Below are 14,996 nucleotides of genomic sequence, written 5' to 3' on the forward strand. Positions count from 1 at the left end.
CTGCCTGCCTGCATTACATTCTATGGGGGCTGTGCTGCATTATATTGTATGGTGGCTGCCTGCATTACATTCTATGGGGGCTGCCTGCCTGCATTACATTCTATGGGGGCTGCCTGCCTGCATTACATTCTATGGGGGCTGTGCTGCATTATATTGTATGGTGGCTGCCTGCATTACATTCTATGGGGGCTGTGCTGCATTACATTCTATGGGGCTGGCTGCATTACATTCTATGGGGGCTGTGCTGCATTACATTCTATGGGGACTGTGCTGCATTAAATTCTATGGGGCTGTTCTGTATTACATTCTATGGGGCTGGCTGCATTACATTCTATGGGGGCTGTGCTGTATTACATTCTATGGGGGCTGTGCTGTATTACATTCTATGGGGGCTGTGCTGTATTATAGTCTATGGGGGCTGTGCTGTATTATAGTCTATGGGGGCTGTGCTGTATTACATTCTATGGGGACTGAGCTGTAATGCTGGATACAGCTGTAATTATATATTATATAGTCGTGTTACACTCCCCTCACTTCTTGTAGCCTACAAGTGTATAAAGATGATATACAGTCACCATGCGACAAGTGGGCCTGTGTGACTTCAAATGCCAGGGCTGAATTTTAGTCCCAGTCCGGCCCTGATTGCAGATCTTCTAGGCTGTGAAGTGTATATATGTATATCACGTGTATGGAGTGACGCTCTGCAGCTGTTATACATGATATAATAAATGAAGTGTATGTGCCACTTCTTGTTTGGAGTGATGCTCTGCAGAAGTGATGCAGCTTATGGTGAGCGTTGCCACCTTTAAGTGCTGTTTACTTACTGATCTTCCCACAACATTGATGCTCTGCAGATGTTGCTCTGTCTTTTGATGAGTGATGCTCTGCAGAGGGCTCCCACAGATTTTCCTCTGAGGATGATGCTGATCATAACAATCCTCATAAGAAATGTTCTTCATAATCAAGGATTTCAATTCTTCAGATTCCCCTGAGGTCACAGTCAGGGTCTCGGAGTCGGTGTAAGGATAGTGCATATCCTGCCTGTGTCACTCAAGGTATATGGCACCTTATGGTGTATGGCACCTTATGGCATATGGCACCTTATGGCATATGGCACCTTATAGTATATAGCACCTTATAGTATATGGCACCCTATAGTATATGGCACCTTATGGTACATGGCACCTTATAGGATATGGTACCTTATGGTATATGGCACCTTATGGTATATGGCACCTTATAGTATATGGCACCTTATGGCATATGGCACCTTATAGTATATGGCACCTTATGGCATATGGCACCTTATAGTATATGGCACCTTATGGCATATGGCACCTTATGGCATATGGCATCTTATAGTATATGGCACCTTATGGTATATGGCACCTTATAGTATATGGCACCTTATAGTATATGGCACCTTATAGTATATGGCACCTTATGGCATATGGCACCTTATGGCATATGGCATCTTATAGTATATGGCACCTTATGGTATATGGCACCTTATAGTATATGGCACCTTATAGTATATGGCACCTTATGGCATATGGCACCTTATAGTATATGGCACCTGATGGCATATGGCACCTTATGGCGTATGGCACCTTATGGCGTATGGCACCTTATGGCGTATGGCACCTTATGGCGTATGGCACCTTATGGCGTATGGCACCTTATGGCATATGGCACCTTATGGCATATGGCATCTTATAGTATATGGCATCTTATGGTATATGGCACCTTATAGCATATGGTACCTTATAGCATATGGCACCTTATAGCATATGGCACCTTATAGCATATGGCACCTTATAGCATTTGGAACCTTATAGTATATAGCACCTTATAGTATATGGCACCTTATAGTATATGGCACCTTATAGTATATGGCACCTTATAGTATATGGCACCTTATGGCATATGGCACCTTATAGCATTTGGAACCTTATAGTATATAGCACCTTATAGTATATGGCACCCTATAGTACATGGCACCTTATAGGATATGGTACTATATGGTACCTTTTTAGCATATGGCATTTTATTGTATATAGCACTGTGTGCCTGCGTGTGTGAGCGTGTGTCTGTGTGCCTCCGTGTGTGAGTGTGTGCCTGCGTGTGTGTGTGTGATGAGCTGCGGTGAGGTGTGTGTGGTGGTGAAGGACAATGATATTGGTGGGGGGAGACGATGGAGGTGATGGGCAATGATGGTGATGGAGGTGATGGGCAATGATGGAAGTGATGGGCAATGATGTAGGTGATGGGCAATGATGGAGGAGGGGGAGGCAATGATGGAGGTGATGAAATGGACAATGATGGTGGGGGAGGAGGCAATGATGCAGGTGGCGGAATGGGCAGTGATGGAGGTGGTGGGGGAGAATGATAGGGGTGGAGGGGGAGAAGGCAATGACGGAGGTGGTGATGATGACAATGATGGGGGTGGAGAGGGGCTTCATTATATTTTATGAGGGGGCTACATTATATTCTGTGAGGGGGCAACCCCAACCCTTGCTACATAATTAAGGCGTGTACTACCTTATATTATACCCTGATATTAGCGCTTTTTACCGCACAATTGGTGGTCTTGTATCTATTTCTATATAGCTACATAGTGGGCCCCAAGAATGATTTTCTCTGGTGGGCCCAAGGTGCTCCAGTCCGACGCTGAGTCGCACTATATATACACAGCAGTATCAGCTATATCAGGTATATACACATTAGTCACAGTGTCACCTATATAATGAATATAGACTTCTGTATATACATTATTATAGGTGATACGGTGATTATATACAGCAGTGTCACCTATATATTGTACATGCAGCAGTCTATACACAGTATACAGGTCAAACTGCAAATGCTGTATACGTAAAAGATTTCATGCTGGTACTCACCTGAGATGGAGTAGGATGAGGAGGGTCCACTGTCCAGGCAGCGTCGGAGGCGCTGAAGACTTGGAGCGGATGCCGGCCAGGGATTGGTGAGGAGAGCGCTGTCCAGAGTGAGCTACTTTCACACTAGCGTCGTACGACGCACGACGAATTGCGTTGTTGCGACGTACCGACGCAAGCAGTGAAAGCGCCGCACAACGGGGGCATCGGATGCAGATTTTCAACGCATCCGCTGCCCCATTGTGAGGTGCGGGGAGGAGGGGGCGGAGTTCCGGCCGCGCATGCGTGATCGTAAAAGACGGTCTCGATGCACCAAAAAACGTTACATGCCACGTTTTTTGGTGGCGACGGTCTGACGCAACCGTCGCAGAACGGTTGCAACGTGTGGCAATGCGTCGCTAATGCAAGTCTATGGAGAAAAAACGCATCCTGCAAGCACTTTTGCAGGATGCGTTTTTTCTACAAAACGACGCATAGCGACATGCAGTGCACGACGCTAGTGTGAAAGTAGCCTCAGGCGTCTGTGCGGCCTTTTCACACTTCTGCACAGGCCCTGCTGTGCACACACTCTCCTGTTTGCCCACACTGACCAGTGCTGCAGACGCACGCCCAAGCACGAACGAGGCCCGCACTCACAAAGGGCACAGAAATCACAGGGGGCACATAGCTGGGGGCACAGAGATCATATTGGAGCATACAGCGAGGGGGGGGCACAGATCATATTGGGGTACACAGCGTGGGGGCAGAGATCATATTGGGGCACTCAGTGGGGGGCACAGATCATATTGGTGCATACAGCGGGGCACAGAGATCATATTGGTGCATACAGCGGGGGGCACAGAGATCATATTGGGGCAAACAGTGGGGCACAGAGATCATATTGGTGCATACAGCGGGGGGCACAGTTCATATAGGGGCACACAGCGGGGGGCACAGAGATCAAATTGGGGCAGAGAGATCATATTGGTGCATACAGCGGGCACAGAGATCATGTTTGTGCATACAGCGGGGGGCACAGATCATATTGGTGCACACAGCGGGGGGCATAGAGATCATAATGGGGCACATAGCGGGGGGCACAGAGATCATATTGGGGCACACAGCGGAGGGCACAGAGATCATATTGGGGCACACAGCGGGGGGCACAGAGATCATATTGGTGCATACAGCGGGGCACAGAGATCATATTGGTGCATACAGCGGGGGGCTGTCCCGAGGGTACTGGGTAGACTACAGCTGATTACCCGGGCCCCTGCAATATCCCTCAGACTAGGGAAACCCTGTCTGTCCCTCTCCCAGAGTTTACACTGAAGGTGTGCATGTCTGGGCCGCCAGGCCTGACCCTGACTCCTGTTTCAGTACTAAGCTGAAACCTCCACCCGCCACCCAGTGATAAAACCTCACACCAACCCCTACAGGAAGCACAGACAGGGAAAACTAAAAAAACGCACCACGCCGCAGACACACAGGAAAACACTATAATGTGCACAGGGCAAAACAAATACAAATATAGGAAGGAGAAATATGACGAAGGATAATACACCACCAGATACGATATTTCCTCTCCTAGACCACCACTCCAAACCGAGATCACCAGGCACAAGACACAAGCTATAATCGGCGACGCCCAAAGTTCAGCAGAACTATTTAAAGGCAGTGGGCGAGACCCAGCCTCCAATCCGAGGACCAGCTAGATTAACCCCGGACAACCTAGATGAAATCTAGCCGGCGCCACTGAGCGCATAGTGGACAAATGCGGAATTACCGCTGTGTGTCGGATGCCCTGGTGTGAATAGCGTCTGACATGACAGTACCCCGCCTTCTACGAGGGACCCCAGGGCCCTCACGACTTATAGGACCCGGCTTGTCAGGATGGCGGCGGTGAAACAAACTGACCAGCCGGTCCGCACGAATGTCCGAGGCCGGTACCCAAGACCTCTCCTCCGGCCCATAACCACGCCAGTGTACCAGGTACTGTAATGTGCGGCGCACTACTCGAGAGTCAACCACCTTGGAGACTTCAAATTCCAAATTGCCATCCACCAAAACTGGAGATGGCATCTGCATCGTGTATACGGAACCCACCACCTTTTTTAACAACGATCTGTGGAACACGTTGTGTATCTTATAAACCGTAGGAAGCTCCAATCGGTAGGCTACTGGGTTAATGATGACGGCAACCCTAAATGGACCAATAAACCTTGGACCTAATTTCAAGGATGGTATTTTGAGTTTGATGTTTTTTGTGGACAACCACACCCAGTCACCCACACTCAGGTCCGGACCTGGCACACGTCTACTTTCAGCCACACGTTTGTACCTAGCACCCACACTCAGCAAGCGCTGTTTAACTCTCCTCCAGACAGATGACAGTTGTGCTCCTAGCTGGTCCTCCTCCGGGACGCCAGCAGAGTCCCCCTGACGCAGAGTAGAAAATTGAGGATGATGCCCGTAAACACAAAAGAATGGGGACTCCCCAGACGAGTCCTGGCGGTGATTATTTATCGCAAACTCCGCCAAAGGAAGGAACTTCGACCACTCCTCCTGATTGTCAGAAACAAAGCAGCGTAAATACTGCTCTAAATTCTGGTTCATACACTCGGTCTGACCATTTGACTGAGGATGAAACGCCGAAGTATGTGATAACTTGATCCCCAGCCGTGAGCAAAATGCTTTCCAAAACTTTGCCACAAACTGAGTACCTCTATCAGACACGATGTCAGACGGAACCCCGTGAAGTCTGACCACCTCCTGTACAAATACCTGAGCCAGAGTCTTAGCGTTAGGCAACGAAGGCAAAGACACAAAGTGCGACATCTTTGAGAACCGATCAACAACCACCAAGATGACCGTGTTCCCAGCTGAAGAGGGCAAATCTGTAATAAAATCCATGGAGAACTCCGTCCATGGCCTACTGGGTACCCCTAGCGGATGTAAAGTGCCAGCAGGACGGGAGCGAGGCAGCTTAGCCCTAGCACACGTGGTACATGCTGACACGTACGAGACCACGTCCTGTCGGATTTTGGGCCACCAAAACCGACGCGACACCAACTCCAAGGTACCCCTAACCCCTGGATGGCCAGCCAGGACAGCATCATGATGCTCACCCAACACCTTTAGGCGAAGATGGAGCTGTACAAACGATTTGTTAATGGGAAGCTCTGGTGGTACTTCCTCCTGAGCCTCGGCAATCTCAGCCTCAACCTCTGTCGTGAGAGCCGAGACCACTACACCTTTTTGGAGGATGGGTACTGGATCTTCCCGAGGCTCTCCCCCCAGAAAACACCTGGATAAAGCATCCGCTTTAGTGTTCTTAGACCCCGGTCGGTAAGTAACAAAAAAGTTAAACCGCGTGAAAAACAATGCCCAGCGAGCCTGCCTGGGGGACAGACGCTTGGCTGACTCCAGATAAAGCGGGTTTTTACGGTCGGTGATAACTGTAACCTGATGGACCGACCCCTCCAAGAAGTGTCGCCATTCCTCAAAAGCCAACTTGATAGCCAACAATTCCCTGTTGCCGATATCGTAGTTACATTCGGCGGGCGACAGCTTCTTGGAAAAGTAGGCGCATGGACACAACTCGCCCAAAGATGAGGCTTGTGACAGCACCGCCCCCACTCCAACCTCAGACGCATCGACTTCCACAGTAAATGGTTTCGATACGTCCGGCTGCACCAGGATGGGGGCCGAAGCAAAACTGCTCTAAAGAAATTCGAATGCGCGCACAGCAGCCTCAGGCCAGGCGGAGAAATTGGTACCCTTTTTCGTCATGTCAGTAAGCGGTTTAGCAATGGTAGAAAAATCATTGATAAACTTCCTATAGTAGTTAGAAAACCCAAGGAACCGCTGAAGCTGTTTTAGGTTTTCAGGCCGTTCCCAACTCAGCACCGCTTGCACCTTAGCGGCGTCCATTTTAAACCCTGAATCGGACACAATATAACCCAAGAAAGGAAACTTCTGAACCAAAAATACACATTTCTCAAGTTTAGCATAGAGCTTATTCTCTCTGAGAAGCTCTAACACCTGCCTGACATGCTTTAAATGAGTATCACGGTCGCATGAATTAATGAGAATGTAATCTAAGTACACAATAACGAATTTCCCCAAAACATGCGAGAACACATCATTTATGAAATGTTGAAATACTGCAGGCGCGTTTGTCAACCCAAATGGCATCACCAAATTTTCAAAATGACCCTCAGGAGTATTAAAAGCAGTCTTCCACTCATCCCCTTGACGGACTCTTATGAGGTTGTACGCCCCCTGAGGTCAAGCTTGGAGAACCACTTAGCACCAGCCACCTGGTTGAACAAATCAGGTATCAGCCGCATAGGGTAAGGATCACGAACCGTAATCTGGTTTAACTCCCTGAAATCCAGACACGGGCATAACCCGCCATCTTTCTTCTTAATGAAGAAGAACCCCGTTGCAAAAGGCGAGGACGAAGGCCTGATGTGCCCTTTGCTCAGACTCTCAGCAATGTAGTCTTTTAAAGCTTGCCTCTCAGGACCAGAAATGTTAAACATCCTTGCTTTCGGGAATTTGGCCCCTGACGTTTTTTTGACGTATAACCCGACGTCTGCTTTCCGGGGTGAACTAAAGGACATGTTGGAGAAAGCATTCCAGGAGGGAGTGATGACCAAGGAACTGAGAACAAATTTAACACCGTTGTATCCAAAACTGGCGTGCATTTACTTCATCCCGAAAGTCCACAAAAATATGTCTGCACCACCAGGATGCCCGATCGTATCAGGGAATGGGAGCCTATGTGAGGTAATTGGTAAATACCTGGATTTCTATTTGAAGCCCCTGGTGTACAATTTACCCTCCTATATTAGGGATACGGGAGATGTCCTTAGTAAAATTGATGGTATACCAATGGAGGAGGATATGTGGTTGGTATCATTCGATGTTGAATCGTTGTATACTGCCATAGAGCATCATCATGGTATTGCAGCAGTTGAATCTTTTTTACTGGCCACAGACATTGATAAAGATTTGATTTGTTTCCTTCTTGATTTGCTCAAGTTCGTTCTGGAGCATAATTATTTTATCTTTAAGGAAACAATATATGTACAGCAGAGGGGGACTGCTATGGGTGCAGCATTTGCCCCCTCATATGCAAATTTATTCATGGGTAACTGGGAGAGACAGATATTTTTTGTCAACCCCATTGCGTACATTGAGAAGGTCCTGTTTTGGGTTCGTTTCATTGATGACATTCTTATGATTTGGCAGGGCTCAGAACAGGACCTTCTCGCCTTCCGTGATGCCCTCAATGACAACAATATGAACATCAAGCTATCGTGTAAGTATAGTCAAGTCTCGTTGGATTTTTTAGATATCAAGATCACTAAGGGATCTGATGGTTTTTTGGAGACAAATGTATTTAGAAAAGAAACGGCAGTGAACTCTCTGCTACACGCTTCCTCTTCCCACCCTAAAGCTCTAATCCAAGGTATACCAACTGGGCAATTCATCAGGATTAAAAGAATTTGTTCTAATGACCAATTCTTCTCAGAACAGGCAGAGAGTCTCTCATCGAGGTTTAAGGACAGAGGTTATTCGAGACGAAGCATAAAAAGAGGACTCCACAAAGCGACTAGAATGACTCGCTCCACACTGATGAAAACTAAAGCCAAACCGATGGCAGAACAAAAGGTGAGATTTATATCCACCTACACCGAACAATGGAACATGATGAGGGATGTGTTGAGAAAGTACTGGCCTTTGTTACAAACTGATAAGGAGTTGATGAAATACCTACCTGTCTATCCATCCATTACATATCGAAGATCAAGTAATCTGAAAGACCAACTGGTACACAGTTATTATGCACGTCCTAATATACAAAAGGCATTTGGAACCAAAGGGCAGAAGTGGGGTTGTTTCCCCTGCAAAAATTGTATTGCTTGCCCTAACATTGTCCTGGCATCGACATTTTCCTCTAGTGATGGTAAAAAAACTTTCACTATAACGCAGCATGTTACCTGTAATACAACAGGTGTGATATACTATGCACAGTGCCCATGTCCCAAGATTTATGTGGGACTAACATCTAGAGCACTGAAAACAAGAGTGAGGGAACATTATAGGGACATTATTAATGCAGGGGGAATCGATGATCTGTCCCTGCTCAAACCAGTACCAAGACATTTCAAATGTCACCATAACTAATGCAAACCTTCTCAGGGTTATTGGAATTGACAAAGTGTTTGTGGACCAAAGAGGAGGAAATTGGAAAAAGACCCTGGCACAATTGGAAGCTCGGTGGACCTCTAAAGTTAATTTGGTTCAACCATTTGGTTTGAATGAGGTGCTTAGTTTTGTCCCCTTTCTTTAATGTATGGTTTATCTAGTGCTGTTTTTATTACTTGTTTTTAATCTTTTGTTTTTTTAGTTTTTAGCTCCTGATAAGTCTCCATATACTCGGTATGATCATTTACAGTGGTTGGCTTTATCGATTCCTGGATACTCCATATGTTGGTTTTGGGACATAAATCAATCAAAAGCGGCTCCGTCTATATATGCTTCTCATATTTTATTTTTTATTATTATATTTTTTCTGTTTTAATATGTGTGTTTGCACTTTATTGTTTACATGCTATGATACATATTTATGCTTTGGTATATGTAAAATTTTTACATATGTATATACATATACCCAAAAGGTTCTTACCCTTAATTATATCACTGTGCACATAATAGCACTGTTGCACTTTATATATTTAATAGATATATTTTGTATAGGTTGCACTCATATTGATAACTATTGCATACATTGTGAATCAAAGACTGTATGAGAATCACATTTTATGCGAATATAGGTTTAATCTAGTTTGCTTTAATTATATGTATATATTACTGTTTACACATACATATTTATTTGTCTTATATTTGTTAATTTTGCACTTTGTAATGGTCTTTTGTGATCTTTAGAAGATGCATTATTTGATTGTAATAATGCACATTTGCACTCGCTATGTATGGTTCACTCATCATTATCCGTGATTTCCCTATATAGGCGGTCCATACTTTTTAGGTCCCAATTCCATTTACTCTTTGCGGTGTGCGCTCATGGATACTTCGGGCATCGCGTTGCTGTGGAGACGCGTCTCGATTGGGGCTGACTCCACCCCCTGCTCTGACGCGTCGGGCAGGGGAGTGGACTGGCTCCATGTGACGCTGACCGGCAGTGACGTCGGAGCCGGCGTGTTGAAATGAGCGCCATTACAAACTGCTGCCTCCACTGCTCACATCCACTATTTAAATCCCCTCATGGCTACGGTCAGTTGTAACTATCCCCCTGGACGAAGCATCACGCGAAACGCGCGTCGGGGTCCTTCCACTGATCTGCATCTCTAGGTAAATATATTGATGCCTTCTCCCAAGCTTTGCACTTTAGCACCGTATGCACTTTTCAGCTACTGCATATCGCATTGATTGGTCTATAGGTAAATATACTGATGCCTTCCTCTAAGCTTTGCACTTTAGCACCATATGCACTTTTCAGCTACTGCACACTGCAGTGATTGGTTTAATTATAGCTGGGGCATTCTTTATGGTTTACAACATGCTCTAGGCACAGCATTATTCTATGGCCCTACTTGCGTTACTTACCTCCAGCGCTTAGTGTGTATTTTGTCCACTGTGACATACTATATCCAATTAGGATTTATTGTACCTTATCCATTAGCTGCCATCTTTTCTATACATGATGGGCTTTGTGCATTGAATAGATATATTACTGAGCTTGTTTAAGCATTTAGCTTGGGATCACTTGATGGTTTATAGGCGTACCAACAGTGTATGCAGACAGTATATTCTGTTACGGTATCTCCACTGTCTGTTATTGTATTTATCACATGTTTTATATTTGTCTGTAATTAATAAAATATTACTGTTTTTATTGGCAACTAAGCTTCCGGCTTTTCTCTTTGCTATATTGCTTATATGTTCTTTTGCATACTTCTGATGCTGAATTTTATGGTGAAGACACAGAAGAGGTTTTTTTTCTGATGACTCTTCCATGAAGGACATATTTGTGCAGGTGTCTCTGACCAGTAGAACAATGTACCACAACTTCAGAGTCTGCTAAATCTTTCTGGAGGTCTTTTAGGCTATGTGCCCACGTTGCGGATTCGTGTGCGGATTTTTCTGCGCCGTCTTTGAAAAATCTGCAGGTAAAGCGCACTGCGTTTTACCTGCAGACTTCCTGTGTTTTTTGTGCGGATTTCACCTGCGGTTTTACACCTGCGAATTTCTATTGAGGAGCAGGTGTAAAACGCTGCAGAATCTGCACAAAGAATTGACATGCTGCGGAACATACAATGCAGCGTTTCCGCGCTGTATTTTCCACAGCATGTACACATGCGGATTTTGTTTTCCATAGGTTTACATGGTACTGTAAACCGGATGGAAAACTGCTGTGAATCCGCAGAGTCAAATCCACTGCGGATCCGCAGCCAAATCCGCAATGTATGCACTTACCCTTACAGTCAAGTGAGGTACAGATTCGCTTTTGTAGCAATCCTACAAACAGCTCCAGGGCCGGACTGGCCATAGGGCAGTTCTGGCAAATGCCAGAAGGGCCGATGGCAGTAGTGGGCCGCTTGAGTGTGCCGCTGTCGGCACTCTTCCCCCCGCTGTTGCGGCACACTCCCGGCCCCGCATTCAACTATACCGGCGTCATAGACGCCGGTACAGTTGAATGCAATGATGGAGGAGAGTGCGTCTGCTGACGCCCCCTCTCCCATCATTCCCCGCTCTGCCTGCCGCTGACACTGCGGGTGCGCGATGACGTCATATCATCGCGCACCTGCAGTGTGACCGGGCGCCGGGCAGACTGCAGCTGCTGAGACCGGAGCCAGAGGAGAGCAGCGCGGGGCACGAGGAGAGAGGTGAGTAGAGTGTTTGTTTTTTTTTTAACAAAGAGTGATGAGTGGATTGTGGAGCTATTGGGGGGGGGGACTGCCTGCCTGCCTGCATTCCATTCTATGGGGGCTGCCTGCCTGCATTCCATTCTATGGGGGCTGCCTGCCTGCATTCCATTCTATGGGGGCTGCCTGCCTGCATTCCATTCTATGGGGGCTGCCTGCCTGCATTCCATTCTATGGGGTCTGCCTGCCTGCATTCCATTCTATGGGGGCTGCCTGCCTGCATTCCATTCTATGGGGGCTGCCTGCCTGCATTCCATTCTATGGGGGCTGCCTGCCTGCATTCCATTCTATGGGGGCTGCCTGCCTGCATTCCATTCTATGGGGGCTGCCTGCCTGCATTCCATTCTATGGGGGCTGCCTGCCTGCATTCCATTCTATGGGGGCTGCCTGCCTGCAGTACATTCTATGGGGGCTGCCTGCCTGCATTCCATTCTATGGGGGCTGCCTGCCTGCAGTACATTCTATGGGGGCTGCCTGCCTGCAGTACATTCTATGGGGGCTGCCTGCCTGCATTACATTCTATGGGGGCTGCCTGCCTGCATTCCATTCTATGGGGGCTGCCTGCCTGCATTCCATTCTATGGGGGCTGCCTGCCTGCATTCCATTCTATGGGGGCTGCCTGCCTGCAGTACATTCTATGGGGGCTGCCTGCCTGCAGTACATTCTATGGGGGCTGCCTGCAGTACATTCTGTGGGGGCTGCCTGCATTACATTCTATGGGGGCTGTGCTGCATTATATTGTATGGTGGCTGCCTGCATTCCATTCTATGGGGGCTGCCTGCCTGCATTCCATTCTATGGGGGCTGCCTGCCTGCATTCCATTCTATGGGGTCTGCCTGCCTGCATTCCATTCTATGGGGGCTGCCTGCCTGCATTCCATTCTATGGGGGCTGCCTGCCTGCATTCCATTCTATGGGGGCTGCCTGCCTGCATTACATTCTATGGGGGCTGCCTGCCTGCATTACATTCTATGGGGGCTGCCTGCCTGCATTACATTCTATGGGGGCTGTGCTGCATTAAATTCTATGGGGGCTGTGCTGTATTACATTCTATGGGACTGGGCTGCATTGCATTCTATGGGTGCTGTGCTGTATTACATTCTATGGGGCTGTGCTGTATTACATTCTATGGGGGTTGTGCTGTATCACATTCTATAGGGACTGTGCTGCATTACATTCTATGGGGACTGTGCTGCATTACATTCTATGGGGGCTGTGCTGCATTACATTCTATGGGGGGCTGTGCTGCATTACATTCTATGGGGGCTGTGCTGCATTACATTCTATGGGGGCTGTGCAGCATTACATTCTATGGGGGCTGGGCTGCATTACATTCTATGGGGACTGTGCTGTATTATAGTCTATGGGGGCTGTGCTGCATTACATTCTATGGGGGCTGAGCTGTATTATAGTCTATGGGGGCTGAGCTGTAATGTTGGATACAGCTGTAATTATATGTTATATAGTTGTGTTACACTCCCCTCACTTCTTGTAGCCTACAAGTGTACAAAGATATTATACAGTCACCATGCGACAAGTGGGCCTGTGTGACTTCAAATGCCAGGGCTGAATTTTAGTCCCAGTCCGGCCCTGAACAGCTCTCACTGAAATTTTGCTTGGTCTTCCAGACCGTACCTTGACCTCCATTGTTCCTGTTAAATGCCATTTCTTAATTACATTTCGAACTGACAAAACGGCAACTTGAAGAAAACGCTTTGCTATCTTCTTACAGCCTTCTCCTGCTTTGTGAGCCTCCACCATTTATATTTTCAGAGCGCTAGACAGCTGCTTAGAAGAACCAATGACTGCTGTTTTTTGGCACAAGGTTGGAGGAGGCTGGGTTTTATAAGGCTGGGAAATTTGCATCACCTGGCCTTTCCTAATCAATGAGAGTTAACAAGCCATAACCCTGACAGGCTAATTAAGGTCTGAAACCTTGATCATAGTTATCTGAGCAGACAATTCTTCAAGGGTGCCCACACCCTATAGGCATTGCCCTATTTTCCTTTTTGTACTGTTTAAAATGTAAAAAATGACAATATATGTTTTTTTTTAATTAAAATACAAAGGAAATGTGATATCTTTAACTTTAGGCCTTTTAGAGATTTAGAGATCTTTTCATCTTCAACTTGCCTAACTGTTCACAATAACAGTAATTTTGACCAGGGATAATGCTATAAAACTGAATGAAAGTTCCATGAATTTCTTTGAGCTGTTATTGCAAATATTTCCCAGTTATTGATGAACTTCCTCAATAAGAGAAGAAGGTCTCACACGTGTCCGCAATCCTCTCAGGATTAGTTGTTGGGGAAGATCATTTCCAGGAAAGCTTTGTTCCTCCAGGTTTTGGTTCGTATAAAGAGTAGATTGTTTTATCAAAACGTTAAAATCCTTCATACTCCGAGCCCCAGAGCCGCCAGTTGGTGGTTTGTTATTGGAAACTGGATTTACGTGACCGAGCCAAGAACGTTCCTGGGCTTTGTAGTCCTTAGTCTTTAGCAAGACGCCCTGTGCGGAGCAGAGTATAATATTAGGAGGAAGGAAAAAAGACACAAGACGATAATACTCAGATGGGAAAAATAGAGGAAATATTGGGGAACAAAATATGTGATATTCAGATGGATCCAATCATTGTTTTATACAAAATCTACTTATTAAACGAACCAAAACATGGAAAAAGCTCCGCTCTGTACACACACGGCTCCACTACATACAACTCATACACCTCATACACACGCGGCTCTGCTCCGTACACCTCGTACATACGGCTTAGCTCCACACAGCTCGTACGAACATGGCTCCGCTCCGTACACCTCATACACACACGGCTCTGCTACATCCACAGTGTAAACCCCTCCTGACCCCACACAGAAACTTCCCCTCATCCAGCACCATGACAACCAGCACAGCAGAGTCCTGCATAAACTGAGGCCCCTGATCATGTGACCCCTGACTCCTCCCCTCCTGTGACCTCATCACAGGTCCTGTGCACACAGAACAGCCGTATATGTGGTGTTCGCGAGGTAGGTGGAGGCTCCATTATTCTCTATGTGGAGTGCGGCTCTGCGGGTGGAGGTCGGTGCTGGAGGCCCCATTATTCTCTATGTGGAGTGCGGCTCTGTGGGTGGAGGTCGGTGCTGGAGGCTCCATTATTCTCTATG

Source organism: Ranitomeya variabilis, chromosome 4, assembly GCF_051348905.1.
Source record: "Ranitomeya variabilis isolate aRanVar5 chromosome 4, aRanVar5.hap1, whole genome shotgun sequence".
Lineage (NCBI taxonomy): Eukaryota > Metazoa > Chordata > Amphibia > Anura > Dendrobatidae > Ranitomeya > Ranitomeya variabilis.